General features: G+C 40.8%; 1 protein-coding gene across 1 annotated transcript in view; it reads left to right on the forward strand.

Annotated features, from left to right (window-relative positions):
• Positions 1 to 6,069: 6,069 nt before the first annotated feature.
• The window catches only part of lepb (leptin b), a 3,524-nt gene continuing 3,455 nt past the window's right edge, over positions 6,070 to 6,138 (forward strand). Inside the window, exon 1 of the mRNA XM_008278860.1 lies at positions 6,070 to 6,074. The gene's annotated coding sequence lies outside the window, so the exon portion shown is untranslated. The remainder of the gene's footprint in view (positions 6,075 to 6,138) is intronic.

Here is a 6,138-nt window from a genome sequence, read left to right on the forward strand (position 1 = left end):
ACATTTATAGAAGTGCCCCTAGAAACTACATCAACAGGATGTAGACAGCCAATAAACACGCTGAGCGAAAAGGACGCGTAGCTTCCAGCCTTTGACGTACTCCGTGTTACATAAACGCGATTATTTATCCGAGCCCGTGAGCCTTAACAATATGGTTTTTGTACGTCAAAACCCAAGGCTCTTTTTTGTGCGCCGACAAGGCCACTGTACTTACTCTAACCTTCACTCAGGGATAGTGCACTGTACATACAGTACACAAAAAAGTACATGCTGTGACGGCACGCGCTGGGTGATATTATGCAGATGAATTTGTCCCTCACTGCTCGTCTCTTTCCGTGTCTAGCATCTCGTCACGCTCTCTGCGATTTCACGTTATTGCCGCTTCTCCTGATAACTTCTGCGTTTTGTGCAGTCATACATGTTGGATTTCATTTCAATTCACTCTCTTGCTTCAGTGGAAAGCAGCTGTTACGGGCTTGTTACTGCAATGTGGACTTTTGTGTTATGTATTGGTACGTAAAACTGAAATAAAATGAATATAAAACATTGTCCTGTCTTATCGTCTGTCTATAGTCAAAGAAATCTTACCGTACTTTGTGTGTCTGCACTATTTCATAAACAAATATTACATTACTACTACTTCTACATCTCTGCATCACACAAACAACGCAATCATCAGTCAGCAAAGTTATGATTTGTAATATTTCACTTAAATATAAGCACAAATACACCCTTTATGCCTGTTTTAAAGCGTAAAACGAACAACGTCAACTAATCCGGCACCAAACCGTCGACTCTCGCTGCCTCGTGGGTGGCCACGGCATCAAACGGACTGACGCGGGTGACACGTTTTCGCTACACTGGGCCCCTGCGTCCATTAATTGACCTAACAAATCTACTGACCGACCTTCAGATCAGAGCTAGAGATTCCCAGTTAGATCGCGACCCGCAGTTTGTGTGTCACGCATCGCCCTGGGAAATAGGGCAGTGCCTCATCCATGTCATCAGAGAGGGATGTGGGTTGGTGGATGCACTTTTGCTCCTCTTCCACTTGTAATGGAGTAAATTAAATCTGTAACCACGGGCTAAAGACAGTGGAAAGGGATTTATTTTTGTCTCGTGTTACTGCGTAATATCTGATTTCAGCGCCTTCATTCGATAGGACAAATGTGCCTTAATTCACAGTGATTTCAACCTTAACATTTACACACTAAAAGACTAAAAGTGTTATCAAGTAACCGTCAGCCGACAGATTTGTTAAAGAATACTACTCGAGCAATCGCAAAGGGGTGAACAGTCGCATCAAGACAAACACAGAAGTTTCAAAAAAGAGAAAAACTGGGATTTGCTGGAAAGGTTAAAGGAGAATATATTCAAACAAGTCGTGAGAAACCTCCGGGAAATATCAAATGCTCGCTTGAAAATGCATTGTAATTCAAAATAGAAGTGTTTAATAATTCAAGATGTTAAACGCACGAGATGTTGCATTGCATGGGAGATCCTTGAAGGCTTAAAAGGGAAAAGAATAGGAAAGGAAGAACGCCATGCCGTGCCGAGACCTACTCTTAACTGCTCCTCTGCTGAATCCATGGGTGAGTATAGCCCTCCAGAGGATCCGTCGAGAACTGCAACACATCAAGCTCCACGACTGAATCAATATTAAAATATGTTCCTGTTTCCACAAGTCCCAATGGGAAACAGAATGACTTTTCAGGAGGATTTATTTGGCTAAATTATCAAATTCATACTGGCAGTCTCCTCCCCATGACGTATTCAGCCCTAGGTTACAGTAAAAAGCGGTGGACGTGAATAATTCAAGGCCTTGTTTGGTATCAAATATGCTCTTTGAGGACAAAACTGCTGTTCTTGGTTTTCGGCCTTTCAAAGATCTGCTCTGTGTTTATGTTCTCAGTGTTTTTGCCAAGCGCCGACGAGTATTTTGTTTCAACTCAGCCATGTGATTAAATTTAATTGCCAACTCATAAAGGAGATTTGATGTGATTTGAGTCGAGTCAGCAGAAAAATAAATCCTGGTCCAGTCATTTGTGCTGCTGGTAGGTCTGGCAACAATATTTGGGTTTTCTCTCTCTTTTTTTTTTTCCATTCTGGCTACTGAAGATGACGCAAAAGTAATAACAAAAAGTGTGGTTAAGACATAGTTAAAGGTGATTCAGTGTTCAGCTGTTTGCCGACAACTCACCCAGAAGTTCAAACTAATGAAACTGTACATTATCCAGGTCGAGTTAGACAAATACTGAAATCTGCAGATTGATTAAAGAGCAACCGCAAAAGAAAATTAAACATTTGTTATAGATTATAACAATTTAAATTTCCTTAAACACTGCATCTGCAAAACAGAGCTGCATACAGTGTATGACGAACCAAAAAGTCTGGATTTGGATTCCATGTTTTGTTTTGTTTTTTTATCTTTGTGAAGAACCTATTTTGAATATTATACATACATACACACACACACACACACACACACACACACACACACATATATATATAAAGAGATAATATAAATTAGAGGATTTTACATTTTAAAAAAATCTTCTGATTATTTGTATTATCCTCTAATTTATATATAAAATCCTCTAATTTACATTATCTTTTGATAGACAACTAAATAACTACATAAATATGGACAGACACTGATTTTTATTCATTTTAAAAATATATATATTTCATTGATTGTTATTATTCAATCACTTGAAACTGATGTCAGTAGGGCATACTCCAACACGAAACTCTATTGAAATGCCTTTTTTTTTTATCTGTGTTTTGCATGTGCATGATAGGCCGGGGGGGTTGCAAGGTTGTTCGGTGGTTAGCACCGTAGCTAGAAGGTCACCGGTTCACGTCCCAATGAGGACATCCAGGATCTTTCTGTGTGGAGTTTGCATGTTCTCCCCGTGCAGCGTGGGTTCTCTCCAGGTTCTCCGGCTTCCTCCCACAAGATCCAAAAACATGTTGAGGTTAATTGGTGATTCTAAATTGTCTGTAGGTGTGAATGTGAGTGTGTTTGGTTGTCTGTCTCTAAGTGTGGCCCTGTGATAGACTGGTGACCTGTCCAGGGTGTCTCCTGCCTTCACCCTGAGTCAGCTGGGATAGGGTCCAGCCGCCCCGCAACCCTAGTGAGGATTAAGCGGTGTATAGATAATGGATGGATAATAGGCCAGGCCTTGTTTCACCCTGTTGGTGGCAGTAGAGAAGCATAAAAAAACATTGATGCTCATGCTCTGGTGATCGTAAATGTCTGTATAGAATTTAGAGGCAATCCATCCAGTTGTTTTTCATGTATATATATATATATACACACAAACACATATATGTAAAACTGTTTTAAACCAACCAACAGTCCGACATTGCCATCTTGAGAGCTGTGTGTTACTGAAATCAGGCGACTAAAGGTGTTGCAGCTTAGAATAGTGTAAAAAATACTGTTCAAGTTCAAAATTGGGCTACTTTAAGTAACTGATACAACATGAGATGTCTATCAGACCAGACATCGTGGCTGCAAATTCTTCATTTCATTGACTGACTTCTTTGATTCCGAGAAAAAGTGCCGTCTGTGATGTCTGGTCCTCTGAGGGCCGTAAATGCACTGTACAATCACTCTCATTCTTTAGTCATGTCGACTAAAAACAGCAACTATTTCCTGTGCAGACAAGTCAGTGGGTCGAGAAAAAAGGGGACGGGGGATGGGGAGAGGGTTCGAAGTGAGTCGGCCCCGTGCCACGGCAACTTACTGGAATTGACCAAAGCGTGCTTTCCAAGAAATTGTTCCTCCCAAATTCCCATTTTCGTCGCCCCGTATCATGTACTTCAGGAGCAAAGTATGTTCCGTCTGCGTCATGTCGGTCCTGCAACATAAAGACGCCACAGGAGACCCGACTGGATGGCTGGACGAAACACTGTTTTTGGCAATCTGTGTTATGATTCTCACCCTCTCAGTAAACCCACTGACACTAATTAAACGTTTAGGAATCTCGTGCCAACTGAGTGCACAACAGCAGAAGACTAACATAATTAATTCCACACCATATCTGCCGAGGAATTATTCTGTTTAGTTTTCTGATAGTTACTGGAAAAGGAGTCAGGAAATTTATAACAAACTTTTCTATATGACGTGGGTTATACTGTGCTTGCGGTTAACGTTTTGAGTTGTTTTCCAGAAAGGAATGACCTAACATAACCTTATCAACACACAGGCTGGTACATCTAGTATAATCCACCGCTGCCTGAAAGAGCACAAAATGTCGGAAAGTCTTAAACTTGTAGTCAAACTAAGAATGAGTTTCGTCACACTGTCTCCACAAAAACCACAAAGCACGACAGCAGGCATTTCCCTCCGACCGGGGGAATCTCCAGATATGAGTAAGTTTTGGAATTACTAAGAAGCAAGCAAGTTTATGTATAAAGCTCTTATTCGAAATGCTTGATGAGTTAAAAAAATATATACAAACTTGTAAAATGAAATGAAACTAGTACAGACAAGTTGAATGCAGTGCACACAAACTGACTAAAATGGCAAAAAAAACGACAAAAGCGTGAAAAACATGCACATTCTTATCTTAGTATGTCATCGACTGGTGTCTGCTTTTGTGTTTCTCACATTTGCACTTCAACTGTTTCATTTAAATTCATATTTATGAAAATAATTTCAGGCTTCCCACCATCAAATTTGGTGTCATTACATTAGAGGTCGCCCTTAAAAAATTCTTCTCTTGTTCACAGCTCTAACAATGTGCTTCTTGTTGACACTGTTCATGTTTCCGTTTGGTGACAGTGAGAAACTGCTTAATACCACCGAAAGCTGCCCTGCTTTGACACCAAGCTGCTGGTTTGTCTTCTGTCCTTCAGCTGTAGGCCTCTGAGGCCACAAATGCAGAAAGTGTTTATGAGGTGAGCAGAAGCGACTGTTCCCTGACGTTTACCGGGACAGGACCTAATAAAACCTTGATGGCATCTATAATCTCCCCAAACCTGTGACAGTGTTTCGCTGCAGGACTGCGTTACTTGAAATATTTAAGCAAGAGGTAATAAAAGCCTCCAGTAGTTTGGATGTCTGACACACTCTCACCCATTTCACAAACCTGCAGGTCAGCCACAGAGGCCTGAGTGCATTAAGAGCTCAGAACACAGAGGCTTTTCCTGCCACAGGACACAAGCATGAGGCAGTCTTTTCATATTTCAGCTTATTTGAACCAGCAGCAGTGTTTTCATAACACCATAAAATAAAAATGACCACATCACACTTGCACAACACTTATCTGACCACATCAGGTTGACTTGTCATAGCAGGGAGAGCACAAGTGAAGCTAATTTCATTAATGATGGCGCCGTTATATCGAGTGTCCCAGTAAGCAATGCCAGTAAACCAGCAGGAACGCTAGCAGGAACGCCACCAGGAGCCTGGAACTGGCTCACCACCGTGGAATGCAGTCAATTACAAAAAAAAAAAAAGAGGGATCTATTCCTATCAGGCAACATGGATGCTAGCTTGACTTTTGAGTGTAGAGCTCAGCTAGCAGGCTAATGCTAACAACATTGTTAATGAAGAAGCAGAACAGACAATAAGAGCATCCTTATCCTATCATTAGCATCTATATCTACAACAACAATAATTTAAGCCGAGCTTTACCAATAAAGAATAACAAAGGGTAGTCTGAAGGTCAGCTTACGTGACAAAATCAACTTCTAACCTTTATGTTCTTTGATCTAAACCCACACAACTCATTCCTTGGTGTCAGTTACATTTATTTATTTATTTTAAATTGCATGAAAGTAATCCCATCCTTCTTTAAAATGGTTTGAACGTAACCTTACACGATTGCTACAGTTAGAAAGTGCAGAGTTCCTGCCTCTTTATCATCCCGAGCACTCCAGCTCACTTACGACTCTGCTCAAATACGCTAATACGACTAAACTACTAAACTATACGACTAAAAGAAATGATTCTGAAGAAGAATAATGATACAGAAAGTCCCTCCTCGGTGACGGAATCGGTTGCTTACATTGGTTACACATGAAGCCCCAAAAGTCTGTTTTTAAACTGTCACCTGCACACTGTAGCTTTAAGATGGAAACGCTCAGCCATGGGGTTCGCTCATGAGATCCATCCATTATCTATAC

This window comes from Stegastes partitus, unplaced genomic scaffold (genome assembly GCF_000690725.1).
Source record: "Stegastes partitus isolate 25-593 unplaced genomic scaffold, Stegastes_partitus-1.0.2 Scaffold136, whole genome shotgun sequence".
NCBI classification, from domain to species: domain Eukaryota; kingdom Metazoa; phylum Chordata; class Actinopteri; family Pomacentridae; genus Stegastes; species Stegastes partitus.